At 47.4% G+C, this 22,882-nt stretch overlaps 1 protein-coding gene across 2 annotated transcripts in view; it reads right to left on the reverse strand.

The window, feature by feature from the left end:
* The window catches only part of LOC4578127 (uncharacterized), a 50,260-nt gene that overhangs the window by 19,279 nt on the left and 8,099 nt on the right, over nt 1-22,882 (reverse strand). For both annotated transcript variants that reach the window (XM_001230580.3, XM_061663114.1), the window contains exon 2: nt 1-22,882. This exon is cut by the window's left edge and continues 19,279 nt beyond it; it is cut by the window's right edge and continues 6,646 nt beyond it. The gene's annotated coding sequence lies outside the window, so the exon portion shown is untranslated.

The raw sequence follows: 22,882 nt of genomic DNA on the forward strand, positions 1-22,882 counted from the left end.
AACGAACATCCCTTACAGACGAATGCACCGCGAAGGAAGCAGCAAAACGCGTACAAAAAAAGTACATTAAGAGGAAAGAGGGTGGAACAAAACCCTTCCACCCACCCCCCCCCAGAAGGGAAGGAGCGGAAAATGCAACGACGTGTGAAGAGCGCATACAAGTGCATAACCCAAGCCTCTTCCTACCAATCTCTTCCACCCGCTTCTTTGCGCTAGAATTACAATCCTCATGCGAGACACTTTTTGCTTCGCCTCCCAGCAAGCCACCATGTGTGTGCACACCCGGTCTTATTCTTGTTGGGGGTTTTCCACTCCACTTCCCCCCCTCTGCGTATGTGTGTCCGTGTGTCCACCTCTTCTCCAACACATCCTTTTCAACATTTTGTGCCGTGTACTTACTTTTCCGGTGGTCGGCAGTATTTTTTTTTTCTTGTCAGTGTGTGTGTCTGTATGCTTTACAGAGGAAAAGAGAGAAAAAGAAAAGAAACGTCCCAGTCGCCCAGTGCCATTTTTCTAGTGTACTTTGGGTTGCCAGCCACCAGCCCCTTCCATTCATTGTCCTCTTTTCCCTTTTCTCCCCACACTAAAGGAAGAACTGCATTCAGCTACTGCACATGTGTGTGTTTTGTGTCTGTCGCACAGGGTAAGGAGAGGCAGCTCCTCGCCACTAAGTGCAACGATGCATTTACCCACTACGGAGCGTGCAAAAATGTGTGCATTTTACAATGGGGAAAAGGGATTTAACCCACTATAAAAATGGAAAACTTTTTTCCACAAATCTGGGCTCACAGTGTTTTTTTGTCCAGCACGTGCTTATTACATTAGAATAGGATGGGTTAAAAGTATTCCGTACGCTTGCTGGACCATGAAGAGCTCAGTTTAAGCTTTTAGAGTTGGTTTGGAAATCTGTTTTGGGGCGCTTTTGCTCCAAATATACAATTTTCTTTCTTTAGAGTAGTATTTCTATTGAAATAGTACGATACTAGTGCAATTGAAACGATCCGGAAGGGATCAGCGCTCGTATTCGAATCGATAAGTACGCGTTCTACTGACATTGCGGTTCTGCGATCGAATATCAAAATGAAACAACACAAAAATTGGACCACTACGGCTTTTTCGTGTACGCATATAGGTCTAATACATGGAATTAAGTAAGGCAAAAGCACAATGAAAACCTAAAAACAGACAAAAATTGATGAAGGACTATGAATTACAGCAAAAATTCAATATTTGAAAGCAAATGGAATTTTATACTTCGCAAAGAGCAGTAGCAAAAGAGCTTAGCATCTTCTAAATCACTCTATAAGACAGACACTCCTAGTACGTCAATCTTTTTTGACCCAAAGAAACGTTGAAAATAGCAATACAGTAGTAGTTTTTTACACCCACTTACTACACCATCGAGCTTACCCTTCCAAAGCACACCAAACAACACACGTCACGGTGATCTCCACAGCACAAATTTCCGTACAAAATGCTTCGCACCAACGTATCCGACCTCAGACCTCAGAGAGTGAGAAGAAGCTGCACAATAAACAGTTTTGCCAGGACAGTAAAATCCACACATGGCGTGTCTTTCTTCGCTGTAATAGCAAATTAGAAGCCACACACGCGTCCGCTGCTTCACTAACAGATTCAAACGGCTCGCTGAAAAGCTCAAAAAGCGAGTGACGACGGAGAGAAGACGGCGCGCATAAAAAGCGTTCTCGCGCGCGCGTGTTGTAAAAATGTGCTGGCGTGTGTGGCCACTCCAAATATGGAGCGTACCATCATCATGCCACCTAAGGCGTCGCATGTTTTTATCTTGCTCCCTGCCCTTTCCATCACTCGCTCTCTCTGTCTTGCTCGCTCGATCGCGTGTAGGCGTTACAGCACAGAGGCACAGAGCAATACTCTAGGCGTGTGTGGGTGCCCCTTTCTATTTTCCCCGTCCTATCTTGATCTATCGAGCTTGGCTCGTGCACTGTGTGCGAGTTTTTCGCTGAAAAGAAGGCAGAAAAGAAGGCAGCACACGCAAGAAACTAGACAACCGAGTGAAAGGCAGGAGGGAACGGGTTTAGGTGACAAGAATACGGTAATTGAAACAAGCGGGCTTTGATACGGGGGCTTTCCACCCAGCGCCTCAGAAATCAAGACCTACAGCAAGCCTCCACAGCACCCCGTTTTCCACCCCTTCTCTTTCCCCCTTCTCTTTCCCCCTGTATTTGCTATTCATCCCAACAGTGAGGGCGGCTTCTGCCGTGCGTTGCGTTGCAGTACACTTTTCTTTTACATCTTCTTTTAGCTGGTGCCGATTTTGTTCTCCATTTCTATTCGCCAATCTGGCAGGGAAGAAGCTCCCACCACTCACCACCCAGCAGCACCCACCCTTTCCCATACAGACATCAATCATTCCGATCAGCGGGCAGGCAGGCAGGCCGCGACTGCTTGACAACGCAAACCAATGCACGCACGTGTGAAAGATTAGTGTGACAAACGCATCGTCGTCCCATCTCTTTTGCTCTTTAGTTGCCTGTGTGTGTGTGTGTTTGTTTCCAGTATGTACCTTTTTTATGCTGTTTCTGTTGTTGTCACCATCCATCTTCGGCATTATCGGCGCGGTGGTGGCGTGTGTGTGTCAGGTGAGAGAAACCGAATTCGAAGGCACCCGTTTTCTCAGCTGTCAAGCTGTTCCGTTTGGCTGGCGTGAAGCAGTGGCAGCAAATGATGGCGCGTCAACCATGCGCACACACACACACACACACGTCGACCGTTTGACAGACAGCAGTGTGACTGGGGGTTGTCACCCCTTTTTTGTCCTCCCCTTCCATCCCTTTCACCCAATGCAACAACCTACACTCCACGTGGTAACGAAAAAGGCCATGCGTCTCCATCGCGAGGTTGACTCTTTTCTTTTTTTTTTTTTTTTGGTTGCTGCTTATTTGAGCAGCAGCCATGACAGAACCAACACACGATGACACAGGGCGGGCAATGAATTTGTACCAGCAGGGGCGAGCGGGGACATCATTTTAGGAGCGAAACAGCTTCAACCCGCGACACCTAACGACGACTATTAGCTCTTGCTTCACATTTTATCGTGCGCCAAAACGGCAAGATGGAAAAGCGGCCAATCAACCGCGGACAGGCCCAAGTGTGTGACACTTTTCCGGGGCATGCCGCACACGCCCAGACGCCGTACATCACACTCGAGCGAGCGGGTAGCAAACAAGCAATCACGAAACCAGCGCAAGCAAGAGCCAACGGTGAGAGGCTGCGCGTGGAGCACAAATATGGGGCCCATAAGGGAGCATATTATTATGCCTTTTTCCTTATCCCTTTCCCCCCCCCCCCCCAATTGGTCGGTGCTGTTTTGGCTTTTAGAGCAATTTTGCACCACCACCACCATTCCCCGGCAAACGCTGATGCTTGCGCCATTTGTATTGCGTGCGTATTAAACGCTGCTGGGCGTTCGCATCACCTCGCGTAGCAGTTTAGGGGGGGGGGGGGGAATGGGACCAAGATTTCATTACGCGAGCGCATAAATCAAACGAATAGGGTTCCGCCGCGGGTGAATAGAAAATAAAAAAGGATGGCAGGGGAGGGAAAGAAGGCCGGAGAGATTGCCTAACTTTTCTACTCCTGTGGGAGATGCTTTTTTTTTTCGTAGAAAAAAAGGAAGCTTTTTTATGATGATAGCAGGGCGGAATGAATGGAGCAGCAGCGTGAATTAACGACAGACGAGGCGCTACGATCGATCCGTCCGTCCGTGTTTTCCCAAGCGGCAACAAGCAGGCCTGCTGGAAAAGCGCTAATAAGCGCGCTTGTGTCATACACACTGCATACTTTAAGGCGCCAATTTGTACGAAGGCTTTGCAAAGTTACAGATACTGATAATACAAAAACAAACGCTTTTAAATTATGTAAATTTCAAAGCAAAACACAACCTCTCTAGCGCTTCTGCCAACGCCTTGTTTGGCTTGCGTTATACAGGAACCTTGGATCTAGGTCTCCTGGGTCGGGTTTTGCCGTTTTTGGTCGGCTTTAACGAAAGCGAAAGTACAGAGCTAATGTTGATGCGGCATGCGGCGGACTATCGCACGGAATCATCGGATCGGTGGCAGTGGTTTGGGCAATGAAAAATGTCGCCAATCATTTCCTCATTCCCGGGGCCATTAGAAAACATCCTCCTGGAGCAGCAGCAGCTATCCATTCAAAAGAAAGAAAAAGCAGCGAAACAACTCCAAACTAGACTTTCGGTTGGCAGTAAAGTAATAAAACATCTCCACAGAAAACAAAAAAAAAACACGAACCTATCCTAGAGAGCTGGAGCTTTTCCCATTTTCCATTCCTTCTTTTCATGCTGTTTGGCTCACTTAAAAAACTCAATCGTTCCCATTAGCTCCAGCAAAGCGAAAAGGGAAAAACATCACACAGAATCACAGTCTTTATCTTATCGGGCTGCTTTAAGCGCAGATAAATGCGAGCCAACGAGTGGAGTGACGCGAATAGTAAAACTCTTAGCAAAACGAGTTGAAAAGTGTGGTGATATGAGGGATAGACCGCCGTGTGCTGAACTTTTTTGCGTTTGGAAAGCACACACACTCACTCAAACTACGTTAAGATTGGGTTTGTGTTGTTGCTTGCTTTAGTGCGCCGCGCGCTACACGGAAACGTTACAAATCGCTTACACGATTGCAGCAATGCGTGCCGGGAAAGCAAATTCTACCCAACACACACACACACACACACACACACCCACTACCGCTTAACTTACTGAAGAGTGCGAGGATTCTGAATTTCTGCCAGCACAAACCACCACAAACGAACGAAGGAACGATCAGCAAACCGAGACAGAACAGAAGAAAAAAAAACACGGACTAAACCAAACAACAAAACCTTCCGCCTTAATCACATTGCCTTCGGGGGTGGCGGGGGGGGGGGGGGGCAAAACAAAAAAACTTCCACGCCGAACGTGATGAAGGGAAAAGTTTGTGGCAAAATAAAATAAATTTGTGCTTCCGTTGCTTCCGTCGCGGCCAGTATTTCGCGAGCGTGTGTTGCGCGCTCCACACGCCCTGTGTGTGTTCCCTGTGTGCAAACTTTTTTTTCCTATGCATGGAGGGGATTTTTTTTTCTCTATCGAGTGAAACTTTCACCTCCCACCAACCGATGTTGAATCTTGAATTGTAGATTTTTTGCAAGATTTTCTGTTTAGATTTTCGGGTAGGAGACTGGTGTTGTTTTTTTTTTTTCTTCTTTGGTTTGCGCAGGGGAGGATTGATCCCGACAGTTTGTTCTTTTTCACGTTTTTCGTTCACCCTCGACAGCAAATAAATCTCGTGTGTTTCGGGTGGCCAAGAAATGCCACCATAAAAATGCGCTCGGTATGCATATCCTGTGGCGGCGCCTGCTGTATTTTGTGACATTCGCGATGAACACAAATCAGCGGGCTGTTCGGGGGTATCGGAGAACATGTCGACGAACACAGCCGAGAAAATCAAGCCGAAATTCTTCCGTGTCAGGCAAAGAGCGTGCGGAAAATACGTTCAATTCACCTTATCAGGATCTCGGGAGCTGCAGTGGGGCATACCTCGCAAGGCTTTTCTTCGGGTTGTAATCGGGCCTTTGTGTTTGCAAACACAATCGTTGTCCTGTTACGTGAAGACACACTTTTGCCTTTTGTTGCTAGGGAATAGGAAGATCTCCCCGGAAGAAATTCCAAACAAACTCGGAGCCAAACAAAAGATTGATTATGTGGGTTGATGGGAGGGGGGGGGGGGGGGAACAACAAAACCCATGGAACCCAAATCAAGCTATCGACAGGGCGAGAAGGGAAAGGAAGGAGTGAGGAGTAAGTGGAGACCCAAAAAAACAGGCCAATGAATTTTCGGGGCCAGAAAATCTATTTTTCCTTGTTGAAAAATAAATCAATGTGATAAGAGTGCCTGTACGGAGCTCGGGGGGAGAGTAATCACTCTTTCCAGTTGGAGTTCGGAGTGTCAGGACTGGAAGAGTGGTTGCAAGAATTCGAATCTTTAGCTCACTTTTTTGGGGACTTCAAAAATGCAACACAACAGTCCTGGAGGACTTCAGAGCAACTCATTCGTTCGTATTACTGAACTCACTAACTCTCCTCATATCACTCTTTGATAGCTCAGCTCGCTCATTCTTCGCTCGAAAGAACTCTTTTGTGATTAATTTCAATCTGATTCTTCTCGCCGAGTATCTCATCACTCCTTTATGATTCAAATCACTCTGAGTGAGTCGATAACCTGCTCAGAGTGCTGGTGAGTTGGATAAGCTCAATCTTGAAGAGTTGAGTTCCAACCGTCAATTTTTTAGATTCAAATCACTCATTCACTCTTATTCAGAGCTCACATCTACATGCAGATCGAATTGGAGATGCTTGAGACCTTTTTGAAGTTTATGAAACATAGTTTGCAGATATTCTCAAGATGAGGACTCCGAATATCCTTGGGACTCAGGATATCCTTGAGACTCAGGATATCCTTAGGACCTAGTAAATCGTTAGGATATTCATCAAAATCACAAATTTTGTTTAAGAATACATTATTTCGATATTTTTCCATACTCCAAGCTATCCTCCAACAATATTGATGACCTCCCAGCACAGAATATGCATTGAATGTCTGACACACATGTGCCTAAATTAATGCTTTTTCATATACAATATCGAACCTCTTCCTTCTCCCTCCGGAGGCTTGTCAACGCTGGGTCCCATTTGGCATTAAATAATAATAAACGCATGTCGAACGCTTTGTGTTCCGCGCTGTCAAATGGCGCCGCACCGCACCGCAAACGACGTCCAATATTGGGCCACGATGGCTGATAACGACGACAACGCTACAACATCGTAGAAGAAGTGAGCGAGTAACAGTAACATCGGGTATTCAATGATCGACGACATTTGGGGCAAGATTTATGGAAAAATGTCTCCAACGCGGAGTGCCGCCGAAAGTCCGCCCTTCAGCATTGAATAGAAAACTAGAATATATGTGCAGCAGCAGGGGCGAAACACCGGGGAGCAGGCACAAAAAAAAGATGATTAATCATGTCTTTCACTTGGCATGCTGCTGCTGCTGCTGCTGCTCCACTCCTCGCCCCTCAACAGCACATACACGCAAATGTTCTTGTCAACATGCGTATGCGTCATTGGGTACTTCCTCCATCGCCCCCGTTGTGCTTTTTCAGGCTTTTGCCGAAAAAAAGGCACAGCTTTGCATATTACTTCTTTCAATCAACGTACGTGTGTGTGTGAGTGTGTGTCTGACACGCAATGATTCAAAAAAGTTCATTTCACCTCTGCGTGACCCACAACACACAGAAAGCAACCGCTCCTTTTAACAAATCGCGTCCTTCATCAATGCGTTCCTGGTCGGGGGGGAGTTTTGAAACATCGATTAAACGTCAACTCAGCTGCTTCTTCCGCATCCTCTTCTTCTTCTTCTTCTACCAGCATCAGCAGCAGGAACTAAGCTGTTAGAATTGAAACACACACACGCGCGTACCCTTTCACCTCCCACCCTCTTTCATGTATCCCGGAATTGAGGTTTGAGTGACATCTAAAGCATACAAGCACAAAATGGAGGCAATTCCCTTCCCCAAAAAAAAAGCAACCAAAAAAGCCCTTAAAACGCTCCCCCTGACAACGGGATCGAATTCAGCTAGCACGGGGAAATTGAAGCAAAAAAGCAACCTTCCAACTTCCAACTCCCTTTCTCCCCGCCTCCGGCGTAGCGTTAGAGAAAGTGTTTTCCGATGAAAGTTTTCAATCGTCCTCGTTTTTGGATGAGTGATATTTGGGGGGGAAAGAGCGTACCATGGGACGGAGTTGGGAGAGTGCTGCCGCTCACGCCAGGAACACAATTAGTGTCTGACGAATGCGAAAAAAGGATCTTCCCTCCATTCCTCCTCCTCTCACCCACACACACACACTTTTAGTTCCCAACGTGTTTTTTCATCGATTGGAATGAACAGAGAGAGAGAGAGTGCGGGAAAGAGAGAAAATAGGAGGAAAAAAGGCTACAAAACCCGAAAATGAGGCCACGCAGCAGCAAATAGACACACACAAACACACAAACCGGAACAACCGGATGTCCGACCCCGTGTTTGTGGGGAGGGGTTGAGGCGGTGAATGGGGTAGTAGGGCGGTTTGAAAAGAAGATGAGATTGTTTATGGAAGTGCCATCAATAATTCATGGCCAATGCCAAACGCCGGCCGGGCCGGGGACTCGCCGGGCGGGCGAAGGGTACGAGAATATTTCTCACTGTCCCACCCAACCCACCCTCGGACGTGTCATCTCACCACGCTTTGCCCCGCTGGCCGTTTTCTTTTTTGACAGGTGTCATACTAGACCCGGGACGGACTGGAGCGACCTTTCTTTATCGCGGTATCAACGCACGACCTTTTTTCCTCGTGCTTTATTTTCGTGGAGGTTGATGTGGGAGGTTTTTATTTTGTTTGGTAGTGCTCTTTTTCTTCTACTACTGCTTCTTTTCTGTGCTATGCTTGGTTTTTTTTTTCTCTGAAAACTTTTGACGTCCAAGCGAGCGAGCTGTTTCAGGTATGGTCGCGTCTGCCCGGCGGCATACCTTCCGGATATTTTTCCGGTGCCCCATTCCGGCTGACCGAGGAGGACGAAGGGAAAACAGCCAACTAGGAGAGGAAGAGAGAGTGTGGAGGAAGGGATTTTTAACTCCCAAAAACATTTTAAAGATGGAAAGTGATGATGGCTGTACTTGCGTCTGCCAAGCGTCTGTTTGGTGTGATGGAATGGTGGCAAAAAAAAGGGTTTTAATTCATTTTGGAGGGAATGGTTTAAGCTGGTTTTTTTTTTTTTTGGTAAACAGGGCCTCCCATTAGAACCTCTTTTCCAGTTCATTGAAAGGATTTCAAAAACATTAGAGAAGGACAACCGACTGTACTTCTGTATTAAAAATGAAATGGAAGCAAAAATGATGCAAACAGATTAAACTGAATTAATATTCGCTTCTTTGGGAGGAGTTCATCGTCAGTAGTATTTGAAGGATCTCAACTCCAATCCGACTCTGGCTACTGTTTGTGCGATTTCGGCTGTATCAAAGTCGGAATCAATAGTTCCTCCCAGAGACAGAGTCGTCCTGAGTCGTCCGGAGTCGGCTGGAGTCGAGCGGAGTCGGAAGTTGACCGGCGACGTTTGATTCTTGAGTGTTTGCTTTCCTCAGTGGGTTTGCGCGTGCGCTTCTAAGACAGACCATTCTTTCGACTTTACCATTCAGGAGTCGAAGTTGGAGAAGAAATGCCTGACCACAAACATAATTCACCCACCATGTAGTTGTAGTTATCCGGCGCTACAACCGCTTTGCAGTCTTGGCCTGCCTCAGAAGTGTCCGAAACCGCTCACGGTCTCGCGCCTTCGTCTACCAGTCCATTATCCCGGCCTTAATGGCGGACGCCTCCACGCCATCTTGCCACCTTAATTTGGGGCTACCACGCCTCCTCTGTCCTTGTGGATGGCCTAAAAAGACTTTACGGGCTGGGTCATCCGTTTCCATGCGTACAACATGGCCAGCCCACCGGAGCCTGGCGAGTTTGATACGCTGTACGACAGTGAGGTCGCCGTACATCTCGTATTGCTCGTCATTATAGCGGCTCCTCCATTGTCCTTCCACACATACCGGTCAAAGTATCCTTCTGAGCATCTTCCTCTCGAACGCGGCTAAGAGGGCTTCGTCATATTTGGACAGTGTCCATGTCTCAGAGGCGTATGTGAGTACCGGAACTATATAGGTACTATATAGTCCCAGCTTCGTCCGTCACGACAGGATCTTTGAGCACCCACCATATCTCTGCATAACTCCGGACGACCCAGACTTCCATCGACTCGAACTTCCGGATGACTCTGGTCGGACTCCCAACGGCTCCAGACGATTTAAAACGGTTCCTGATAATGTTGGGCGGATCTACCTTTCGAAGTTGGCTCCGAAATTTTCTGAGACGGATCTGAGACGACTCCACATTTGTAGCCTTAACTTAACCCATCTCTAATATAACGCTTAAACTCAACATCAACAAACCCTAAAAATTGGGGAAGTGCTCGAGCATTTAGTGCAAAGTTTATGCCTCGTTTTGTATTCCCTTTTGAAAGGTCTGAGAGACATTTAAATGATTTTTCTACAATTTTTCTTTTCAAATATTGATTTGAGTGTCAAAAGTATTGAAAAAGAAGAATTGCATATACCTGGGATGTACTTGGAAGTTGTATTACCCTTGTCACTGTGCTTGGTAATACTTCAAATATCCCAAAAACCATCAACAATGTATTTGGATGCTAAGAAAAGAAGCAAATCACAATTGAAATCTCAAATAAAAACCATTTATCTTCTTTAATGTAAAAGAATTATCTATTATTTATGTTTGTATTAATCCACGCTAGTTAAACAACCAAGCGTAACCCTTGTTCTTTGGCGACCCTTGCGCCCTTCCATTTAGCAAATGATGAATTTTCCGCTATTTGAATAGATTTCTCACAGAACGCGCAGCGCACATGATCCCTTACAACAACACACTTCAGCAAACACACACACACACACACACACACACAACCAGAGCCAATTTAATAAATCGTAAATCACATCACCGACTGCAACCGTCATACGCATATACGAAGGCTAGTTAATGCGTTCAGCCAAGTGTTGCACGGGGTTTTTACGGTTCTAACTCCCCCTTTGCCCAGGCCTTTGCACCAGACCCCGCAACAAAGTCAACACACACAAAGTAACTAGCGTCGTCTGTTTACGCACACACACAGAAGCACAATTTTGCTATTTCAAACCGGCCCAAGAACCGTCGTCCACCCATACTGCACACTCTTGTCTTTTGCAAACTCGCTTTTCTTTTGCCCTCCCCGTTATGTGTGTTTCTATGTGTTTCTAGCAAAGCAAAAAAAACCCATCAACCCCTGCAGGAATTAGTCGTACGTGTGTGCAAACGTGTGCAAGAGTGTTGTGTTTCCAACGGGTGTTTTTCCAGGAGTTTTTCCTTGCAAAAAAGGTTTTTGTTTCACCAAAGCCTATCCCCCTCTATGCGACGTACGCGTTTGCGTTCGCCACTGCGTTGCTCACTGTGAACGTGTGTGTGTGTGTACGTCTGGAGTAGGCCGACTTCCAGACGCACATAAGATGGCTTATGCACCACCCGCAGCCCACCTCCCACAGCCCCATTGCACAGTTAAGGGGTTTTATTTCACCGAGGGTTTTCCCTGGTGCGCGTTCGCAAGGAAAGGATTCTCCCGGTTACTCTGACGCACCAGAAGTCTTACGGCGCGACGACTATCTAGTGCTGCACCCGCTCTGTGCTGGGTGTTGCTGCTCTGGGGCCTCAATTGTTCCTTTTTTTCAGGTTAAAAATTAGTTTGAAAAGTTCTTCAAATAAATCACACCCCAAAATTGGTGTTCTAGCCAAGTGGAAAGGCCATATTTTTAAGCCTCGCTTAAATTGCACTGTGCAATTTTCAGGTTAATTTAGAGCCCTCTCTTATTAATGTGTACACTAAAATGCCATTTCTATGAAGGTGGTTGTCTCCTCGATCTACCCCCTCTAAAAACAAGGACAAAAAGCCCTCCCAAACCCCAGCAGAAGAAACAGCAGCTGAGCCGGTGAAGCGATCACTTGACAGTTGTTCTTAATTGCACCGATCATCTTTTACGGGCTCGCGCGGGTGCTTTATACACACACAAACACACACACACACACACAGAAGTTCTTAGATGCAACCGTCGTGGGCTCATTCCTTCCAAAAGCCCAGTGCACGGTACGACCATAAAAAAGCAGCTCGTCTGACGCTTGTGTGAAAGCGGAGCTGGTGCAGGAATTAAACAAGAAATAAATCATGGAGATGCACACACTGGGCACCGCGGCTGCCTTCGTTTTGGGGAAGCTTGAGAAGCTAGCACACACACACAAACGCGCCTTTTGCACGAATGACTTTGTTGCACGAAGGCGGCTTCCCAGCACGAAGGCGGAATGCAGCAGCAGCCCACAGCAGGAACAGCATTGCACGTGCATTGCTTCTTAAGTATCTTACAGCTCTTCTCGTTCTCTCTCTATCTCTCTCTCACCCGCTCTCGTTCTCTTTCTATCCCTCCCATACAATGGATTGGAGCTGATCAAATTCAGCTGATCGTTTTGCGGCAGCGATGAGAAAACGAAAAACATAAATTCCATGCTCGTCAGCATCCCCCACCCGAAAGAAAAGGGTCCCGAAAAACCGTCCCCCCCCCCCCCACACACACACACACACAGAACGATAGGGAGAGCGATAAAAACGTGCGTTCTAATTTTCTTGTTTCGTTACACACACATACAGCTACACATCAATCCCCAATCCGCCCGTTCCTGTGTTGCGAGCCGTACAGAGGAGACGCGCACGCCACACACAACACACAACATAGCACCACTTAATTTATGTCTGTGTTACCGAGCCTTTTGGACCTTCATCTCCCCAAACTGCTCACCCGAAAGCTGCTCAAAACCTCCACCACACAACAGTCGCAACAGCAGAAAGCACCCCAAAAACCGTACGAAAACACATAAGCCTGAAACCCTTTTTTCTTTCTTGCGTTCTTTTCTCTCTCGCTCCCTCGCTCTCTCTCTTCGTGGCTGAAAGTGACCACAAGGAGGGAACGGAGCGGAGGCCGAACGCCTCCTCGCGCGTCGTTGTCGATCGATTTGTGGGCCCTTGTTTCACCCTCCGCCCCAAGTCTTCTTCCCTTTGCGTCATTTTGGGCTTTCGCGTTCATCGCACCGCAACCGGTTTTTCCTTTCGATCCTCTCTCTTTCTCTCTCTCTAGATGTGTTGCACCCCCCTTGACAGTGGGGTGTTGCCGCTGCTGCGCGCGTTCTCAAGTTCTGCACCCCTCTCTCCACCCTTCTCAAGCGGGGGTTGGAAACGAACACACGGGCAGGTACACGCACACCACCGTCGTACGGGGCTGGTTTTTTCTTCTTTATGACTTCCATTTTCGTGCCGTAAAGACCACGGAAGACGGGAGACGACGGTAAAGAATGAATGGAAGGCACACAAAAGCCAAAACAGGCCTCCTGCAACACATACACACATGCTGTCCGGAGTTCAAGCATATTCACCACGAGCCACCAGGCCCATCATATGCTCGTGTTTCTTGAAGTTGAAGAATTTTCCAACAACTCCAACACAAACACACAGACACACAGTAACACCCGAGGAAGCCCATCGGGGAGAAGATGATACCAGTGCGGGGGGGGGGGGGGGGCTGATGAGGGGAAGCGGACCGTCTTCTACTTCAATTCCTTCAGACAGACCTGAAGGCATGAAAGGTGGACCGTACCGGCCAGTGTGTGTACCCAATCCCGTCGAAGTACAGTGTTACCCACACACACACACACACCAGTTCAGCAGGGGGAAAAGAGGTCGATATTTACATGACCGAAACGGGGGGAGGCTCGGTACGAGAAACCTACCAACAAATGTCCCGAGACATTGTCTTTGCCAGACAAAGTCTCCCAACAAGCAAGCAGAAGCATCCCGCGCAAAGGGTCACTCTTTTGTGTGTGTTGCCTTTTTTAATACCGCGCCGTCCATTAACCTGGCCGTGGACGTGGTACAGGAGCAGGAGAAGGTGGTACGGTGCTGCAGCCGAAACCATCACGACCTTGTTTTCTGCTGTTTTCTGCTAAAGCCCCATATAAAACAAGACCAACCGCTTTGCAATCGTTTTCATGCCTGTGATGGAGGGAATTGAATTTTCCATCCTACAAAAAATTGTTTGTATGACCAGTGCGATGGAGGCGGAAGAAATGGTGGAGGGGAGCAAGAAAATTAGTCTTAAAGCTACTTAAGCTTCGCGGTCGCGGAGATTTGGATATGCACAACACACCCAAGTTGGCAGGGCAAGAGAAGAGGTAACAAAACAATGACGGCGATTAAAAATAGTGACATGACATTAATTGCTCCTCACTCACAGTGGGAATGATGAGTGGAGTTTGTGTGTGGCTGTGTGTCTGTGGCTAATGAAAATAAAACAAACAAATCATGATTAGCATGACGAGAGATAGAGAGCGAGAGAGCGTCAACGCCGCAAACAAACGCTTTCCCCGGGGGAGGATGCCACTCAACAACAGCAACCTCAAAAAAGATTAAGGTGCCACAAGTGATGAAGACGTACGTAGCGCAATGTGTCAATCATCGCACTGAGTACGCGTGAGCGACAAGGAGAAAGCGAGAGAGAACATCACCTCATTATGCAAATGCCAAAACTATGTTTACGGTACGGTGTACCAACCCCCTCTATTCTTGTTTTTTGCCCGTTCAGAACGCTCCGAATGAAGCACTCCGAAGAGCAAAAGGGAAGCGATTATCTGCATTAAAAAATCAACCAACCAACTCGGCCTAAAGAGATTCCTAAAATGCGCTCGTAGTCTTCAAACAACCCGTGAGAAGAAGAAAGAAAAAAAAGCGTTGGTGAGAGCTTAAATTAATATGTAAAACTCTTTTTTCCATCCCCGGGTTCCCCCGGGTTTTGTTTCCTCATTTCTAAACACCTTTTTCTGTTTTGGGGTTGAAGTTCTTTTCACCCATTCATCCAAAAGTGCGACACCGATCCGCCGATGTCATGCCTGCCCCGGGAACTACTGTCCAGTACACGACCCTTCTTCATGCGGTATGCTTTGATATCCCAGGCCCTGCTTTTTTGAGCGTTGGGGAAGCTTATCACGTAGTGTTTGTTGCTGAGACCGACAAATCAAACCAACCAAAGCCTAAACGCTGTTTGGATACAATAGTCATTAATTATTCTAAAGACGAACGAAATCCTTTTTTATTGGAGACCGTTCCACTGGTTTCAAACAAAAAACGTGACATCATGTTGCTTTTTTGTGTGTGTGTTTGTTTGTGTCCAATGATCCCAGACAACAAGGAATAGCCAATTCTGGGCACTCATGGATCATGGGTGCGACAGCGATGATCCTTTCCTGTGTGTAACGTTACGACAGTTGGCAAGGAACTATGCGCCTTGCCTTTCTTCAGTAAATACTGTGAGCTGTACAGAAAACGGGGCTCCACATTGTCAGTTGTCCTGGCAAATCCTCCAGAGGCAGGATCTCAACCCCCAAAAGCCCGGAAACAAAGAAAACACACCCCACCCCAAGGGATGGATAATGCACTTTTCTTTTCCAAAGCTGATGCACCCAGCAAACTGAACATTCAACGGAAATGACAATACAATATGTAAATGTAGAAGACAACCACCGACCCGAAGGCGTATCTTCCTTCTGGTTCTTCGTTTTGGGGTGGCGGGATAGGGATTCTGTTGAATCCTTAATGTACCCCACGGCCATGACAAACAAACCGGAGAGAGAGAGAAACAAAAAAAGCATTGCTGGACATCTCCGGACTTTGGAAACCGATACACTTGCTCATCCTTACCCCCATCATCTACCATCCCCTCCACCCCGGGGGGGGGGGGGGGCTAACTTGTCTGGAGAAACTTGTCTATTATTGGAGATGAGATAGTTTTGGGGTGGAAGTGTTGTGTAGAATGTGCATTCGGAATTCATCGCACGTACGTGTTAAGTTCGCCCGTACGCTGCGCTGCCAAAAAGGGCACGCTGTTGTCCGAAAACCCCGCCCCCCCCCCCCCAGCACGATAAATGGTTGTTTAAACAGCCAAGACATAAGAGGACACGATTTTAACACGTCAATTTGCCCCTTTTGTGTGCCGTGCTGTTCCTCTGCAACCTCATCGCACTTAAGCGTTTCGGTGGGATAACACAGGAAGGATTAGCGTTCGTAAGCCAGAAACGGGCAACACAAAAACCTAACACAAAAAAGGGCCGACCAGACATACACCGTTTATAGCTTGAAAATAAAAAGTACAAATAAAACCACCGTTTAGGTGCCTTTTTTACTCTTTCTTTCGACGATGTTGTTACGTCGAAACCTATCCATTTTGAGCTGCATTCCATGTTGGGTACACTTCGGTACGGCTCAGAGCGCTTTCGTACGCGAGCGTTTGTGCCTTGGTACCCCTTCTTCTTGGGACATGCAATCAATTCATCAGCACCTAGATAGAGCCTACCATGATGCTAGTGCGGTCTAATAAAGCACACCACCACAAACGATGAGAAGAGTAAAACAACAAAAAAAAACCCACAAAATTACTTTTTGTGGGAATTTATCTCATTTCTCGACCCGTGTTTGTTTACTCCCCGCCCCCCACTAGTGAAATTGAATTTCTCATCCATCCTACTATAAAAAGAAGGGACAGTGAAGAGAGCAGACAGTGCAGTGAAAAGAAAACGCAAAAATATGACCACTGCAGACGAACACATTTGTCGCTTGGCCGTAATGAGACACCACCAGGGAGCGTTGTTCCGGAGAACTCCATGGAGAGAGCTCGCTGCTGCTGCTGCTGCTGGGTTTGGAGGTACAACGTTTCTTTGTCCAAACGTTCGAGCTCCAATTTCCAGAGCATTCCAGTGGGGGGAGGGAGCAATGGGGAAGCGAGATGAAATGCAATATCGAAAATAACTAATTTGAATATTCATCTCGAGCAAAACGGAAATAAAATGTGTTCGCCCTCCAAAGCAGCGCGTGTATCGAAAGCACTAGAAGCACGGGGAGACTTCAACGAGTCAGGGGTGTCTTGCTCGGTGAGCGCAGCAGTTAGATCTGCAGTGGTAAATTGTTTCGAGCTTGGAGGTGCAGACGAATTCATTTAGTTGATGCTTGGAAGAACTGAGCAAATGAATTGAAAGGGCAAGGAGGAGCAAAGCGAAGAGAAGACTTCTGGAGTTCCGCACAAAAATATGTTCAATTTCCTGTTCGATTCTTGCCAATATGTTTTCTTGGCTTTTGGAAATGGGACTTACATGGAACGATGTCTTCTGAATGTCTTCCATCTCTTGGATGTCTTGCAAGTACATGCAGAAGCTCCCAACATTCTTGCACGTTACCTTCGCAGCGAAGCGACTTGAAAGACAAAAACCCCGTGTCGTGTGTGAGCTAGAGAACACGTCGTCTTCAGCCACACCCATAAACCCCCTCCCGCATGGACCTCCCCGGAACCCCGAACCTCCCACGGATGACCTGAATATGGAACAGCGACAGACACACAAGAGACAAAGCCTGAACGGACTCAAAAGTCAATTTACTTAACCCAGTAAATCCCATCCACGTCCAAGATAAGCCACGTCGTCGCGTGGACGCTGTGTTAGATGCACCGGGCTTGGGCCGAGCGGGATAAAACACATCACGGAAGGACATTAATGGAGGCGATAGAAGGAAGAAGAAGAAGAGTGAAAAAAAATCATTGATTCAATTCCACAAGATGCGCCCGACGTCCCGGGATGTTCGTTCGTTCGTAGCCGTCCACGTGGAACTATCCTCAGTGCGCCCGTTTTCCTCAGGATCTTTCCCAGAAACAGGAAGAATACGTTAAATGCTGCAAAGCGCATCAGTTGACAAGCCATTTGAATACTGCACCGCCGCTTCCCGTTTGTCCCGCTATTGACGACACGAACGGAGACGGAGACACATTATTGCCAACCAGCACCTACCACTACCCGCGAGCCACGGCACACCAATGGCACGCTGCTGCTGTGTGTTATCTTGCGACTTCAAGCTTCACTGAGTTTTCCAACATCCGTTGCATCGTGCCAGACAGGCACACCAATTCCGTTTGATATGTTCCGTTGCCCATCTCTCTATGGCTGTAGCAAAAGTTCTTCCCATCCGACCGAGCTTGGTGACATTTCCGGTGCGATGCAGACCCATTGCTTCTCCAAAAATCTGGCCCTAATGCCGTCTCTACTACACAACTGGCGAGTCACTTTCCTTTTTTGTTTTTATTTTTGGAGCTGTGCAGCGTTCTGTACTGCTGCCTGTGTTTGGGGAGCTTAGTATTGGCCATTCGGTTGTGCGTGCGTGCGTGCGTCTTGCATTGTCGCATTTGCATTCCTGCCGCGTGCCAAAACCAAGGGTGGAATCGGTTTCCCGTCGTCTAGAGCGCAGCTAGAGCTGCAAAAAACGGCCACAGACAGTAAAGAACCCGCCAGACTGCCCCAGAGCTTGTTGAACGGCAGACAGCGAGGGGGGAAATTTCGTAGCCCAATCCAACCAAGAGAGAGAGAGAGAGAGAGAGAGCCCAAGAACGAGCAAAAAACCAGGCATAGCTTTACCATGTAAATTACCAGCGGCGCGGGCGACTCGTTTCAGTCGGTTTTTCTTGCTTTTCCGCTTCTTTTCGCACTGCAGATGCACCACACCGCCACACTGCAGCAGCAAAACTGCATCAGGAGGGAGCAAGAGAGAGTTAGGCAAATAGAGAGAGAGAGGGAGAGAGAGAGAGGACCTGGCAGACCGTTCTATTGCTGCTGCTGCTGCTGCTGCAACTGCTTCTTGCACGTCTGCTGTTTGATTTTCCCTGGTGGAAAATAACATTCTCCCTCTTTTCTCGCTCTCTCTCTCATTCACATGCTCTCTATCGCTCTCTTTCTCTCTCTTTTTCAACACGGAAAATACAAGTGGTGTTTGGGAGCGTGTGGTGCGGCTTTGCTATGATTTGCTTTAGCGATTTCTCACCTTTTTCCACTCCACGCTCACGCCCCGGTCTTTCTCTCTCTCTCTCTCACACACACACCTATAGAGTGCAACAACGGTGCACTAGCAACACACCCCTTTTCCTTCCACCTCTCTCCTTTCTTCCCCCTCCACCAAGCAGCAGCACAAAACCCGGTGGTAAGCGAAGCCAAGTAGCCGCCGCGGGCGGGTCGTCGGAAAACTCGCTCATCGTTTTTCCACTTTGCTACGAAACCAACCGACACCGACACACACACAGAAGCGGGGGGAAAAACACTCCCTCCACCCCCACCCCTCTTCACCACCCGAATGCATCAGGCACGCGCACGCATGGATGCACCATTATGTTTGGCGTCCCGCTCCTTCCCTTTAGCCACCCGCTTCATCGGGTGGAGGGCAGTATTGCAGTTTTGCGCGAAGCGCCTTTTCATGTGGGTGGAAAGGCTCGATTTTCCCGGGCCACGGCAGTGTTTTATGAGGGTTTTTCGGGTAGGAGTGGGGAGGAGTGCATGTGTGTGCACTAGGCACAACTAGGCATGTGTGTTCATGTGTGCGCCCGCCCGCTCGCGCACCTGCGGGAGGACACGCCAGACATGCTTCCCGCAGCGGGCAGGAAAGAGAGAGAGAGAGAGATGGTGCGTGTGAGAGCGAGAACGAGCGACAGGATTTTCCCGCGTGTACATGGAAAATTGCTCGTGCTGTCGGTCGCTAGAAAATGGGACGACGGCACCGGGGATGGGGATGTTTGGGGACGTGAGGACTTTTCGTTATCACGTAATTTCCGCCGTCGCCGGTCGGCTGAAGTTTTTGCGTTGCCTGGCGCCGGCTGTGGCGTTGTCGTGGTGTGTGTTTGTGTGTCCCGCATATCCTGTGTAGTGAGAGCACACATACACCAAGCACACACAGACACCCAAACGTAGAGTCGTGAAACTGAGCGCATTTTCCGATAATCACAGCCTCAGCGCGCCTCCACAGCATACCTTTACAGCTTCCCCCGGGGCTTCGTTTTGAGCAAGAGCAAAGCCTTCCACAAACACACACACACACATTACATCATGAAGAAGGCAAGCGAAGTAGAAGAAGAAGCAAAAGAAATTATGTTTTCCTGCTGCTGCCTTCCGGTGGCTGCCCCACGACGGTTAGCCGGAGAGCAAAAAGCCTTGACGCGGAAAACGAAAGAAAACGGCCTGCTGCGTTGATGCTGCGTTGCTTCGTCCTTCTCGGATTTTGGTCTTCTTTTTCTTCTTCTTCTTCTTTTTTTTCTTCATCGCTACATGGCTTTTCCCCGATGGGGGGGAGGTGGGCGGCAGCGGTGGCCTAATGCTTGCCTAGGGAGGCAACAGCATATATACACGCACGTCGCAGCCGACCGTGTGTACCGTTGTCACTTTTGCTGACATTTTCCCATTTCCTGTGGCGTCTTCTGGCAATCGCAACGACGGTCATACCACACACACACACACACACACCTACGCGCACACCCACACGCGCCAACGGTGGCACAGAAAAAAAGGGAGCAAGGATTTATCCGTTCCGGGTTTTGTGGCGTTTTTTCGCTTTTCTCCGTAGATTAGAGTTTTCATTCCAAGGCTGCACACACACACAAACACATGATGATGATGATGGCAAATAGATCACAAGGCTGGGCATTTTTTTTTCGGGTGAGAACAGAGAAAAACACTTAACTTTGTGTTTTCAATTAAGTTGTTTAGTAACAGTTTGAATGGATTTCATAGAAAGGGAAAGTGGAGAACGACGTACAAAAAATCAAAATCAAAGTGAAAAAAGGTGAAGTAAAGAGTTGAAAGTAATAAAAGAGAAAATGCAATAACAAAAAAAAACAAAACAAACCAGGCGTAGAATTAATTAAGTGAAGTTAAAATTTAAAATAAGAAAAAAACAGTACATCATAACCAAACACTGCACAAAACATAAAATAAAAATAAATAAGTAAATAACGTAAAAAGAGTAAAATAAAGAGCAAAAAGTAATTGCAAAAAAGCCATCAAACTAAATAAACAACATACATTCTTAATTTTTCCAGTTTCCAGTTTGATATGAAGTAAAAAAGCTGAATTAAAAAAAACATAAAATAAAATCTTCTGAAAGAACAAAACCACAGCAGCGGCAACAATAATAAAAAAAAGCATTATCTAAACGATAACATATTGGATAAAGGATTATTTTAAGCGTTTGATGGTAAAAAGGCAATCGAAAGCCCGCGCTCTTCCCCCGTGTCCTTTACACCGTGACAGCATGAAGGGCAGCAAGGCCGGAGAAGTTTCTCCGAAACATTCCCGCCGGACACGTGGCAAAAAGCCTTTTTTTTCTTTTTTTTTGTTGCTCAGCTGGTGGCATTTTCATCTTTACCGATTTCCCAGAAATGTGGCCTTCGAAAGTAGACAGATCATCGGAACGGAACATTTCGGGTGATGGGGGTTGGGCGGAAAAAGGGAGGCTCCAACCAAAAAAGGGGAAAAAATCGTGCCACAACAAAAACACGACGAATTCACTTATCTCTTATCTCGTGTGGGTGGTTTGTCCTTCCACAGCTCCCTCTACCCAACCCCATCACACACACACACACACACACACACCCTTCACTTCGCTTGCGACGAGTTTCCTTCTTCCTTCCGGCACCGCAAAACTCAAGAAGATTCGAGATCAAATGGTGGTGTGCTGCCGCCATGCGTACGGGTTTGCTTCCCCCCAAACTCCAATTTTCTTTTGGGGAGGCATTGCCAAAATTGGGAAGTGATACTACTACAGACACACGCGCCCCGCACGCTGTGGCAAAAATCGAACGGCGAATTTCGGCGAAAATAATCATCCTGGAAGGAGCGCAGAGCTCCTTGTTAAATATTCATACCACCAACGCTTCTCTTCCAGCTCAGCTTGCAAACGGGGGCAAGCAGGAGCACTTAATGTCCTTGTTCCAACAGCAACGAGGACTTTGTGTTGTAATTCAAAGGCAGCAGTAATTCTTTTACCTTTATCGCAACACAATGGTGGGAGCGAAAGAAAAGATAATGTCTTTCTTTTCTTTTTGTTTGCCGTTCGCTCAAGTTCATGTTCGGTTCGGTTCGTTGTGACGCAATTTGTGCAAACCGCAAAAAGGCCAATACGGCGCTTATTTTGTCATTAGAGCAAACAGGGAGCGAAAGCGAATGGGTAGTAGTAGGTGCAGACCAAGCACGGCAGGGGGGTAAAACATGGTACGCACTTTCCGGTGGCCTAATTCAACCGAAAAACGTCTCTGCGAGACACGATTATTGGTACACGAGCGTCACCTTGCGCACAGAGCGGCGGAGCTAGAGGGTGGCCCACATCGTTTCTTGGGGGAACATTCCAGCAGCGTTCTGAGGCTGAGGCGTTTTTTATGAAGCCGGGACAGTTCCGGGAACGTACGTGCGACATAAATCTGGTAACATTTTCATCTTCGAGCAGCTTCTTCGCGGTTGCACAACGGCACGTATCAGAAATAAACGAAGCATTTCGCTTCCCCCAAACCACGAAGATGTCACCTACCTTTTGCTTGTTTTCTGATGGGACGTCGACACGCCAGTCACGCCAGGTGTGACACAGAGCATAACGCAGTGAGACGTCTCGTCTAATATCTCGCGTCAATTGTGCGTCAATATTCTGTGACACGGCCGTGGAGGTGGATCATCTTTCTCGAACTTTCACCTTTCTGCAGACGGTCCGAGGGGGGGGGGGGGGGAAGGGTCGGAGAAGAACAGGACATTTACACCGAGGAGCGACGAGAAGCGACACTAGGACGGACCAGGACCAGACTTCAATTTAATTGCGGAAAAACAACCGAATAACCTTCTCGAGCAGTTCCGGGACTCCAATGTTGCTTTTGAAACTCTACAGGGCGGAATCACAATCAAAGAGGTGGAATTTTGAACGCATTTCTTTGACAGGGGTACTTCCCGCTTTACAGAAAGGATAATACAGAACTTCAATTTGGTTTTTGTTGGATAATTTTTTGCGAAAATATCGACTATATTTACAAAAAAATAAACATAAAATAAGGAGCGCGACTAAATTGTGTTGTTTTTTACCTCCGGGTTTTGCCGTCTTCTTCCCACACACACACGTACACATACACAAACACACACACTGATGTATGGGAGAGAAAAGCAAGCAAACCCATACTCTAGTGGGGGAGGGGGAGGGGAGGGAAGGGAGTTCTTAATCGACTTGTTTAAATTATTTGGGAACTTGGTTGGGAGGACGGGGAGACTTGTGTGTTTAACTTAACATCAAAAACTTAGCTTCGA

The sequence above is a fragment of the Anopheles gambiae genome, chromosome 3 (assembly GCF_943734735.2).
Source record: "Anopheles gambiae chromosome 3, idAnoGambNW_F1_1, whole genome shotgun sequence".
NCBI classification, from domain to species: Eukaryota; Metazoa; Arthropoda; class Insecta; order Diptera; family Culicidae; genus Anopheles; species Anopheles gambiae.